This window comes from Acomys russatus, chromosome 21, assembly GCF_903995435.1.
Source record: "Acomys russatus chromosome 21, mAcoRus1.1, whole genome shotgun sequence".
NCBI lineage: Eukaryota > Metazoa > Chordata > Mammalia > Rodentia > Muridae > Acomys > Acomys russatus.
In genome coordinates this window covers 39,065,640-39,078,168 of record NC_067157.1, presented here as the reverse complement: position 1 = coordinate 39,078,168, position 12,529 = coordinate 39,065,640, and the positions used below count along the sequence as shown (strand labels likewise).

Here is a 12,529-nt window from a genome sequence, read left to right as displayed (position 1 = left end):
TCCCAGCACTTGGGGAGGCAGAGGCAGGCGGATTGCTGTGAGCTCAAGGCCAGCCTGGTCTACAAAGCGAGTACAGGACAATCAAGGCTACACAGAAAAACCCTGCCTCGAAAAACAAAAACAAAAACAAAAAAAATCTTAGGCTCAGGGGTGGTGGTACGCATCTTTAATCCCAGTACTCAGGAGACAGAGGCATGCAGATCTCTGAATTCAAGGCCAGCCTGGTCTACAGAGCAAGTTCCAGAACAGCCAAGCTTAGGCAGTAAAGAATGTCATTGAAAACATAAAGCTGGTAAAGATGTAATTGAACAAGGGGGTCATGTTACAGCCCAAGAGAAAGAAAAGTGTTGCAGTCAACAACGCTGAAAGGAGGTGGAGATCTGAAGAGCACTTTGACATCAGACGTAGGGATACAGAGTTTAGAGTGTGTCCTGCTGTTTTCAGTCTTGTTTTGGTCCAGTATTTCATCACTATGCTCCCTTCCCTATGTTTTGGAAGGGTAATGTATATCTTGAGCCATAGTATGTTGGAAGTATGTGATTTTTGGTTTTTTGTTTTGTTTGTTTGCTATCATAGGGATTACAGTCAAGAGATTGCATGAATTTCAGAAGAGACTTTGAACTTTTGGGACTTTTGAAGTTGGACTAAATGTATTTTGCATTATGCTATGGCTACAAGCTTATGGCCTGGGAGTGGAATATGGTGGTTTGAATAGGTATGATTCCTGTAGATTCATGTGTTTGAATGCTTGGCCACAAGGAGTGGAGCACTATTAGGAGGAGGTGAGGCCTTGTTAGAGAAAGTGTGCTACTGTGGAGGCATAGCTTTGAGTACACCAGTGCAGTACAGAGTCTCCTCCTGGCTGCCTGTGGATCAAGATGTGGAACACTCAGCTCCTTCAGCACCATGTCTGCCTTGGTCAAGGTATCTCTTCACAGCAATAAAATTCAAATGAAGACATGCCCTAAGTAGCATATACGAGTACTGCATCCCTTTCAGGGAATCCTTTCAGCTTCTTAAGTGCTGTACAAACACTTTAAAAGTTAAAAGGAAGTGATGGATATTTGAGAAGGTAACTATGTTTAACCTAATTATACCATGCACATATGCATGAAGATATCACACAATATCCCATTGACATTTTGTCCCTTTCTGGATCACTTAGAAATAAATTTAATTGGAAAATTTAAAAAAAAACATATTTAGATACCTTAAATGCCTATTATTCAGAGACCGGGTATGTATCATAACTAAGAAAAGCTAAGTGTAAGTAATAGGACATTGATTGGTCTATGAAAGCTAGAGGATATACTATTTACTCATTAGTAGAATTATAATTTAGTTGTTTTTTTTTTTAAGATACTGTATATTTTGATTCAATTTCCATTGCTGTACCAAAGCATCTAACATGAGTAATTAGTAAAAGAAAGAAGGTTAGTTCATGTTCTAGAAGCTGGAAGACAGTGATCAGACAAAAGCTTCTGATGAAGTCTCATGCCATTTCACAATAAGGTAGAAAAGTAGGACAGGCAAACACAGGCACTCATTCCTTTAGTACCCCACAATTTCCACGTGAAAGCCAATCATGTGTATTAGTTACATCTGTAACTAACCATCTCTATTAGTTGCTTATCAATGGGTATGATGAGACACCATGACCAAGGCAACTTATGGAAGGAAAAGCTTATATGGCCTGTGGTTCCAGAGGGTTCTAGAACCTACAGTGGCATAGCAGCAGCAGCAGGTGGCAGGGTTGGTGGCTGGAGCAGAAGGTGAGGACTCACATTTTGAACCACAAACCTGAGTAGAGGGGACAAACTAGGAAAGGTAAGAGTCTTTAAACTCTCAAAGCCTGCCCCTGGCAATATACTCCCTCCAGCAAGGCTGTATCTACAAAACCTCCCCAAACAGGACCAAGTATTCAGACATCTACACCACCTCTTAAGAGCCCCACTCCCAACAACACCACAAGAGCAATCATATTTCAATATGAGCTTCAGGGGAGTTCAGAACATATCAAAAACCATAGCATGGTATCAGACAAAATAAAGATGCACCCACATGCTACAGTCAACCAGTAAGCCACAGTTAACAATGTCCGGGTCAGCCTTTAAGCTCTTGGGTTAACAGGTATCAACAGAATCTTGCAGTCCCTCCTACATATGCAGTAGCCCCCCTCTTGTAAAGTTACAACTAACATGAACACAGATGGCAACCCGATTTCTTGATACAAGAAGAAGGGAGACATGAAAATGGATCACTCAAGATGGAAGCTCTTTTTCTTACCTGTGACCATGTGGATGAAGGCTGGCCAGGGAGTGAAGGCTGCGATGAACTTTTGTGGCAGTGCACTTTTCCTTAAAGAAGGTTTGCTCTGGAAGACATGTAACTTCCAGTTTGGCCTCAATAGCCTTCCTTCACCCATGTGGCCCTAATTCAGAAAACAAGTCTACATTTTGGGTAGACACAGGCCCAAGCCCAAAGTAGGAATTCATTAACACATGGGGCAAGCGTTGTAAATTGGACAGGTATCTCTCAAAGAACTGTATCAAAGTTCCAATTGCTGGTACCCTCAAAAGTGACCTCATTTGGTAACAAGATTGTCACAGCTATAATTACTTTAAGATGGTGCTATGTTGGAATAGGGTAGCCTTCTAATACAGCCTGACTGGTATCTTCATGGGGAAAAAAAAGCACACAGAGTGAGCATCACGTGAATACAGGAGTGGAGACTAGATTGATGACAATCTAATGAGTGTCAAGATTAATTTCCAAAGCTAGGAGAAAGGTATGGTATCCATTCTTTCAGCCTTTAGGAAAAAAAAGCAACCCCCTTGGCACCTGAACTGTGTATTTATAGTCTCCCCAACAGAGAAAAAAGTGTTGCTTCAGTCACATAGACACATTGATAGGACAGCTCTAGCCAACAAATGGAGGGGAGTAAAAAAGCTGTTGGGATACCACTACGCATTTCTGCCACAACATCCAACCAAGAGTCAGTGTTGGTTGGCTGTTCTCTGCGGCACTTTTCAAAGAGGAACTTTTGTTTCTAGCTCAACCACTGCTGTCTTAAAGCCTCCAACTGATTTTCCTGATTACAAGTTAGCATCTCCATGTTGCCCTTGTCACCACCTAAACACATAGAACAAATCACTTCGCTAACATTGCAGCTTCACCATAGCCTTTGGGGAACCTCACTCCCTTAGAATGTCAACTAACACCCTTCCGCAGGTTAGCTTCTATAACCCAAGTTTCACCTTCATTGCTTGCACCACTTTTAAACAACCACGCATTCCAGTAACATCAGAATGCTTGCTTTTCCATCCAACTCAGTGACTTGCTTTCCTGTGCCCCTGAGGCAACCAATGACTCATACATAGTACCTTCTCCATCTGCTAAAATTCTACCTATCTCCCAAGGGCCAGCTCTGCCTGGAACACTACAAAAGTGCCTACTTTGCATGGCCCTTTTCCAGCCATCAAACACTTTTACCTTGCAGTAAACAAAACGTTGGCATCTTCTCCTAATGTCCAGACAATCTCTTCCCTTGGTCCTTCCAGCATAACCAGCATCATCTGCACAGGAGGGACTAACGAGGACGCCCTTCACTTAAGTGTCTAATCCTTACGTGAGGTAGCTGTCAGTGAGTACTGTCTGTCTTCAGAGATATCTTTGTTCAATTCTAAATAATAATTTTTCTGTATAAAGCCTCATAGGTTGATGAGTATTTTTGTCAACACCTGAAACAATTCACTTCGAGCTATTTTGCTCTCATGGTTAGTGACTTTAGAATACTTTTGATCCAACTTAGCACCATTCCACATGAATAAGTTTTAGAGCAATGCTTTTCAAAGGATTTTTATAATAGTTATTTATAACCTTGATGCAAATAAAATAGTATTTATCTCTAGTCAATTATCCCCTCTCTCCATCATTAAAAAAAGAAAAGAAAAACTATTTAGGATCATGCCAAATATCTTTGCATGAAAGGCAGACACTGTCATCCACGCAACATCATTTTTATCACTGCTATCATGCTCCTACCTGGCTACCTTCTACAGTATTACTTTCTTGTATTATATACAAAACACATTTTGACTGTGTTTTATATTATTTCCCCTACTAATGATCATGTTATATGTTCTTCAAAAGTGAAGTAACTGTTGTGTGCTTGTGTGTGTGTGTGTGTGTGTGTGTCTGTGTGTCTGTGTGTGTCTGTGTGTGTTCTCACTACTTGTAATCTATGAACAGTACTTTTTGGTGCATTACAATAAAATAAAAATGATTATTTTAGCAATGATAGAAAACAAAACAATTTAACAAATAAAGCATGAAACCATGAGAGCGTAATTAGGTTATGATGCTGGAAAATATGTTTAGACAACGGAAGGGAAAATATTCTGTAGCATATGTGGTCTCCACTACATGGGAATTCTGCTTTGTCCAGGGAGTCTGACACACTGTTCTGATTGGCTGATGTTAGCAGCTGTGCTTGGTCCACATGTGCCTTGGATAAATGGTGAAAAGGCACATGGTTATAATTGCCCAAGGGTAAGGGATGAGCCAGATATGATGACATGGCGACTCTTAGCCAATCTAGGGATGAAAGGTGGTTATTTGATGCCTTTTTTAATAGTTACAGCTTTTCATTGTTTGTTTTGTTCTTCCTTTCTTTGTTTTTTCCTTTCTTCCTTCCTTCTTTCCTTTTGTTTTATTTCATTTATGTGCATGTGTCATTTGCCTGCATATATATGTGTGTTACTGGAACTCATAAATAGCAAAAGAGGGCACTGGGTACCCTGGACCAGCATTTACAGTCAGCTGTTAGCCACCATGTGGGTGATGGGAACTAAATTCCATCTACTGGACAATGAATCTGGGGAATCTGAATGAAAGCATGTGGGAGTTGTTCTATCTTTTTTTCCCTGTAAATTATAAATTATAAAGGTAAAGCATTTCAAATCAAATTTACCAACCCAGATTCAAATAGTCTATTAGACACTAGTCAACACAAGACTTATGAACTAGAAATATATCAGTAAAAATAAGCAAAGTGTAACAGAATAGAGTGTGAGGTGTTGGAGGAAGGCCCGCCTGTATTTTCTTTTCTTTTTTGTTTTTGTTTTTGTTTTTGTTTTTGTTTCTGTTTTTGTTTGTTTGTTTGTTTGTTTCCTGTCCACCTTACTTTTAATTTTTGAGCTGTTGTTTTCTTTTTTCTATTTTTTTATTATTAATTTATTCTTGTTACATCTCAATGGTTATCCCATCCCTTGTGTCCTTCCATTCTTCCCTCCCTTTCATTTTCCCCTTATCCCCCCCCCCATGACTGTTCCTGAGGGGGATTACCTCCCCCTGTATATGCTCATAGGGTATCAAGTCTCTTCTGGGTAACCTGCTGTCCTTCCTCTGAGTGCCACCAGGTCTCCCCCTCCAGGGGACATGGTCAAATGTGAGGCACCAGAGTACGTGAGAAAGTCATATCCCACTCTCTACTCAAGTATGGAGACTGTTCTGACCATTGGCTAGATCTGGGTAGGGGTTTAAAGTTTACCTCCTGTATTGTCCTTGGCTGGTGCCTTAGTTTGAGCGGGACCCCTGGGCCCAAATCTGCCTATCATAATGTTCTACTTGTAGGTTTCTAGGACCCTCTGGATCCTTCTACTTTGCTGTTCTCCCATGCTTCTCTCATCTAGAGTCCCAATAGGATGTCCTCCCCTCTGTCCCAGTTTGCTGGTAAGTGAAGGCTTTCGTGGGACATGCCCCTTGGGCTAGTATGCAGATATAAGTGAGTATATACCATTTGAGTCTTTCTGCTTCTGGGTTAACTCACTCATTATGATAATTTCTAGCTCAATCCATTTATCCACAAATTTTGGGAATTCCTTGTTTTTAATAGCTGAGTAGTGTACCACAGTTTCTTTATCCATTCTTCTCATGAGGGACCCTTAGGCTGTTTCCATGATCTGGCTATATATATAAGCTGGCTGTTGGTTCTTTCCAGTCTCTCAAGACAGAGCTATTATGGCTTCTTGCTCCTGTGATTCCTATGGAGAAACCAGTGCCAGTCCTACTGGTGTTAAGTCTCCTCTTCTGGAGGATCTTATGATCACTTCCATCTCCACCTGTGGACTTGCCTGGAATGTGGAAAGGAGTTCAACTGTCAAAAGAAAGCATGGAGAATTGGGAGTATCAAAATTAAGAAGCGAATGACAAGAGTGGGGGTGGGGAAATGCTGAAGTATCTATAAACAAGAAGACAAAATGGTAATATAATATAGAATTGAGCACATATATGGAAGCAGAATGTATATCAGTCATGCCATAAGACAGTGGTTCTTACCTTGTAGGTTGCAACCATTTTGGGGTCGAATGGCAAACGCTTTCACAGGGCTTGCCTTAGACCATTGGAAAACACAGATATTTGCATTACAACTCATAACAGTAGCAAAATTACAGTTACGTAGTAGCAACAAAAAGTAATTTTATGGTTGGGGTGAGGGGTCATCACAACCTGAGGAACTATATTAAAGGGTTGCAGCATTAGTAAGGTTGAGAAGCACTGCCATAAGAGAACAGAAAGGGACAAACGGAGCGAATGGCTAAGACTCTTAGAGTAACTGCGAAGGAGTAAAAGTAGAGCATGACACACAAGCAGGATGTGGTGACACACACAGTCTCAGCACTTGGAGGGTAGTCTGGAGAAGAAAGAATTGCAGGGCAGTCTGGACTGCACATAACACAAGGAAAAAGAGGAAGAGGAAGCAGGAGGGGTGGGAGAGCGGGATGCACTGCTTGTGATATACAGGGCAGTCACTAATAGAGTTAGAAAAGCAACAACATTATCATCAAGAAGTTAGTTCTGAGAACAAGAGTGCATCCTCATCCTTGAGATAATGAGAGTGGAGATATCAGGTCGTGATGGGTAAGCTGAGGTAAACTTCCTACTTTAAAGCCAGCTGGTTACTACTCTTAACTTTACCTGGCTGTAGAATTTACCATGTGCTCAAGTTCTGGAGACAGACCACTAGGGGTTTTCATTTGGCCCACCAAAGAATCTCTCCACAATTTGTCAGATATGCAAAGTAAAGCTATTAGAACTTTAATAACCCAATGAAGAAATCATCTGAGGAAGTCAACTTATGGTCTTATGATCATTTCCATGGCCACCTTTGGACTTGCCTGGTTATACCTTTCCTGGTTACGTCATTCTCCTGCTCAAGAGTCCATGCAAGTTCAAGACAGAATGAAGTGTACTTTCTCTTTATCAGAGTTCCATAAAGAGCTCTGCAGTCAATGTACAAGATATTTGTAACATTTACATGATCCTCTTCATAGACTTATTTATTTATCTATTTATTTATTTATGCACTTTACAGCCAACCCACTGTGACACCTCAGGTTGCAGTAGGACTGAGTGCATCCTCTCCCACTGAGGCCAGACAAGCCAGCCCAGCTAGGGGAAAGGGATCCAGAGGCAGTCAAGAGTTAGAGAACCCCTACTCTCATTGTTAGGGGACCCAATATGGTGACCAAGCTGCACTTCTACACTTGTGTGTAGAAGGTCTAAGCCCAGTCCACGCATGCTCTTTGGTTAGTGGTTCAGTCTCTGTGAGCCCCCATGGACCCAGGTTATCTTACTCTGTAAGCCATCTTGTGGTGTCCTTGACCTCACAGGCTCCCTCATTCGTTCCTTCCTTCCACTCTTCCACAAAACTCCACAAGCTCTGCCTATTGTTTGGCTGTAGGTCTCAGCAACGGTTTCCATCGGCTACTGGGTGAAGCCTCTCAGAAGATAGTTATGCTTGGTTTCTGTCTACAAGCATAGCAGAGAATCATTAATAGTCACAGGTCTTGGCTCTCTCCCATGGGGTAGATCTCAAGTTGGACCAGTTGCTAATTTGCCATTCCCTCCATCTCTGCTCCGTCTTAATGCCTATACTTCTTGTAGGCCAGACAAATTTGGGTGGGAGGTGTTTTGGGTGGGTTGGTGTCCTCTCTCAACTGGAAGTTCCACCTGGCTACAGGAGGTGGCAACTTTATGTTTTTTTACACCCTGTCCACCCCGCCCCCGCTAGGAGTGTCATCTAGGGTCACCCTCCAAGACTCTTCGGAACCTCTCTTGTACTAGAGCTGCCCCTCACCCTGAACTGATTTCTGTTCTCTTCAGGTCCTATCCCTCCTCCATCTCTCAGCACCTGATCTCCACTCCTTTTACCCTCCTCACCCCTTCTCCATCCAGTTCCCTACCTCCATCTACGTCTGAATCTTCCTCAGAAAAGGAAATAAAGTAAACATCTCACAGAGACTCTCCACTGTTTCTGAGATTATCTGCTGCAAAGACTCATGGGAAGTAGCGAGGACTTTGCCAGTGATTGAATTGCCAGTGTGTGGCGCCAGAGAGTCACCAAGCCCACCCACAAACCCAAGACCGTAGCAAATCAGGGACCCCAACAAACAAACCCAGAAAAACATGCCTAGAAATCCTCTACCTTATCAAGTTATTATCACTCTTGTTTACATTTTCATTGTTAATCGAACCATCCGGAAGCTAACACAAAAGGCAGTGTGAGATGACACCAGAGGCTGATGGGTAAAACCAGCTATAGACTGGAGCTGATGGTGTAGGCAGAAGGAAATGATGACAGAAGCATCTAAAAACACTGGAACACAGCTCTGGTGTGGCAGAACATGAACTTGGACAGAAAGGAAAAACACATTAGAATAAACTTGGGTGATTCTCTTGGAACACTGAGCACTTGCAATAGAAGGAAAAATGTCCTCATAGAAGGTTGCTGGAAGAAACCAATCACACATGCTAAGTAAGAAAGTATGTCTTTCTATGCACATGACCATAGATCTTCATAGCACTTCATAGCACTTCAACACTAACAAATTTCATTTCCTTTACTGTTTTATAACTCTTTGGAGAGAGGATTTAAAAAACACTGATGTTGATACTCTTAAAATTTTAGAGCATATATGTAATTGGAAGATGGAATTTGATAGGGCAAAATCCATATGGTAGTAAATTCTGTTGGTTTTTTTTTTTTTATAAATTATTAAGTGGCTTTTCTTTTATCTAAGTAGAAGAGTAATGAATTTTGCTCAGTATTTCCTTTTAAAGATGTTATAAAGCGAAGTTATAATACCAGTCACAACATCCTACTGGGACAATGGCTGATAAAGTCCAGGGAGATGGCTATTGGCACAAACTAGTCTTTCTTCTTATAGGAAGGGAAATTTCAAAGTAACTCTGCAAACACAGTTCTTTTTATAGAGTGAGGGCAACACTGTGCAGTAAAGTGTGCATCTGGCTGGGAACAGGCCACTGGATCTCGGGCCAGTTTGCTATTTAGTAAGACATGCAATTGCATAGCTTGCCTTGGGCACCCTCGTGATACCTGGACCCTCAACTTCTCTTTTTATCAGAAGCTGGACTTGAACTAGGTGATCTCTAAAGGATAAGAGTTAGAAAGTGTTTATAGCTGCTTAATAAAAAATTTAAATTTCAACGCAGTGTAATAAGATGAATACCACACACACGCACACAACCGAATCACAAGGAGTAGATGTAAAAATATAAAGAATTCAAAGATGTAAGCATAAGGACGTATCTATTAGAAAAAAGAAAGAAAGAGGAGAGAAGCCAAGCATGTCAGCTCCTGCCTGAAATCCTAGCACATGTAGTCTAAAGCAAAGGAACTGTCACTGATTTGAGGCTAGCCACGGTTGTACGGTGAGTTCATAGCTAGCCTGGACTCCCCATTGTACATGTAAGAACTTGTCAGAGAATAATAAAGTATTGTTTTTAAAACAACAAAAAAGAGAGAGGCAAGAGAGGGAGAAAAAGTCACAAGAGAGAAAAGACAGAAGTAAGAGAATACACTATCTTTTCAGTGATGATAAGGTGGTATTTTTAAAATTAACATTGTCCTGCCTTTCTCACATCGTCTTAGTTAGGGTTACTGTGGCTATGATGAAGTACCATGACCAAAGGACACTTGGGGAAGAAAGGGTTTATTTGGTTTACACTTCCACATGGTAGTTGGCCATTGAAGGAAGTAAGGGCAGGAACTCACACAGGGCACGAACCTGGATTCAGAAGCTGATGCAGAGGCCATGGAGGCATGCTGCTTACTGGCTTCCTCGCCATGGCTTGCTCAGCCTGATTTCTTATAGAACCCAAAATCACCAGGCCAGGATGGATAGAACCACCCACAATGGATTGGGATTGGGCCATCCTCCATTAATCACTGATTAAGAAAATGCCTACAAATGCTTATTTTCTTCAGGAGGTGGCTTTAAGTTATTATTTGTCTTATACGGAGAGAAAACTAGGCTGAATTCAGGGATGTCTCTCTTTTCCTTTATCTGTAGGTAAGGAGACAGGAGCTGAAAAGAAAGAAAGAGGCATTAGAAATATAGAGGGAGGATAGAACAAAAGGTAGATGATTGAACCCACTCCTTAACTCAAGGCTTTAATTGTTACTTATAATGAAGGTTATGTCTAAGTCATTGGTATAGAATTTTGTATATTGATGCAAAGCATGGGCATGACAAATACCAGATTTTAGCACAAGAATATATATCCTAAGTCTAACAGATAGATATGAATCTGCAGATATATGAGATAAAATAGTTAAATACGGTCCTCAAAAGCCTCAGAGACCCACAGAATACGGCATTTAAAGATGTTTTTATTATTCTAAAGTTTCTTTGACAACACAAGTTAACTCCTAACAACACCCAGCCAATCTCAAAGAAGATGATGAGCATCAAAGAGCCTCCTTATTGAGTTGGCTTCAAATGTAAACAGGCCACTGGGCAAAATGTCCATGTTTCTGTCACAAACAGAATTCTGCCTAAAAATGGTCAGCTTAGATGCAGGCAGAGTCAATGGCTGAACTCCACCAAGACAGGGTAAGCAAGTCCTCAATAGTTCCTGCCTCATGAATAAGTCTGACAGAGATATTGGGCTAGAAGTCCAAAGATGAGGCTCCAACTTTATAGAGAGTGTTAGGTGACTGTTCAGGCAGTAAACTGTCTCAGTCATTTTTTTCATTTTGGAAGGTGCTAACCTACACTACTGGCTCATTCAGGCATGTAAGTTTTATTCCTCCTCAAGTCTCTGAGGCAGATTGAAGACCAGATAGTTTAGTTTCACAATCAAGTTTAGTTGCTTAGGAGTTAATATCTTTTTAGATCAAGATAAAAGATTTAAGTCAAGACAGATGAGATATGATAGATATTGAATTTCATTCAGAAATTTAGACCCGACAAGATAGCAAAGATGTTTACTTCAAGTCTGACAAAAACAAATAGCCAAATCACCATGTATGTAATATTTATATAACTCATGATTGTCACATGGTTCTCCCTGCTGTATGTAGTTTGTATTATGCATGTATAATAAAATAAATGTACATGGAATAAAAGAAGAAGAAGAAGAAGAAGAAGAAGAAGAAGAAGAAGAAGAAGAAGAAGAAGAAAAGAAGATGCCTACAGCTGGACCATATGGAGGCATTTTCTCAATTCAGGTTCCCTCCTTTCAAATAACTCTAGCTTGTGTCAAGTTGAAATAAAACTGTCTAGCATGTGCATTAAAGTTTTTTTCCCAGTTAATGTTATTGTATTCAAAGTAAATGTAGCTCCCTGTCAATGGGCCAAGAGACACCTTGTTGGTGGTATTCCTATATTAGTCAGGGGCAGAGCAGATGGCAATCCTTTGTTCATCCTAGCTTGTTGCCTGGCTTGGTGACCAAAGCTGTTTTCTGCCTAGGACACATAAAAATCAAATCAAATCAAATCCAGGCAGTGCATCATTGGAGGGAGACAGACAGAGACCTGAGTTCTGCCGTGCAACAGGGTAAAGGGTTAGTAAAGACGCCCACAGACCTGACCCCTCCCCCACAGCACAGGTGGACCATACACACCTACCCCTCCCCCACCCACACACACCACCAGCACTACCACTACATATGGCTGAGCAGAAGGAGGAACACGGACAGAGGCCTGCAGACAGACATGTCATCCACAGACCTGCCCCCCGCTTCCACGCATAATCACAGGTGGGCCATAGATACCTGCTTGTCACCATGCCTAGTGGCTCACAGGGTGGAGGAAAACATCACCCAGGGGACCAACAACCTGGTGGCCAGTCTGTAGTGGGAACCACCACAGTGTACATGTATGTAGTAGTTAGATGGGAGAGAAAGATAGTGGGTCAGCTAGAACATTATTAAGAGAGATGGAACTGAAGGCTCAAAAGTGGAGAGGAGTAGCCTGTTGTGAGTGGCCAGCCCCACCAGCTGCAGCTGAGGGCCACGTTTGGGTGCTTGGCTATGCAGTGGCAGGGGTGAGTGTTGATGTCCTAGCCTCAAATTACCTCTCAAGAACTTAGGGATGTTTCTGGTCTGGTCAAGGCAGCCACCAGAGACCACATGGATGTCCAGGGGCCATGCAGAGCCTGCCCCACCCCTCATAGGCAGCAGCAGGGCTCTGAGTCAATGTCTGTGTCTCACATTATCACT

The 12,529-nt window shown here is 41.7% G+C and overlaps 1 non-coding gene across 1 annotated transcript; it reads left to right on the top strand.

Moving 5' to 3' along the window:
* The first annotated feature begins 11,645 nt into the window (after positions 1–11,645).
* Positions 11,646–11,787, top strand: LOC127205398 (small nucleolar RNA SNORA48). The gene has a single exon (XR_007832614.1). It is a non-coding gene; the product is annotated as a small nucleolar RNA SNORA48 (small nucleolar RNA).
* Positions 11,788–12,529: the final 742 nt, after the last annotated feature.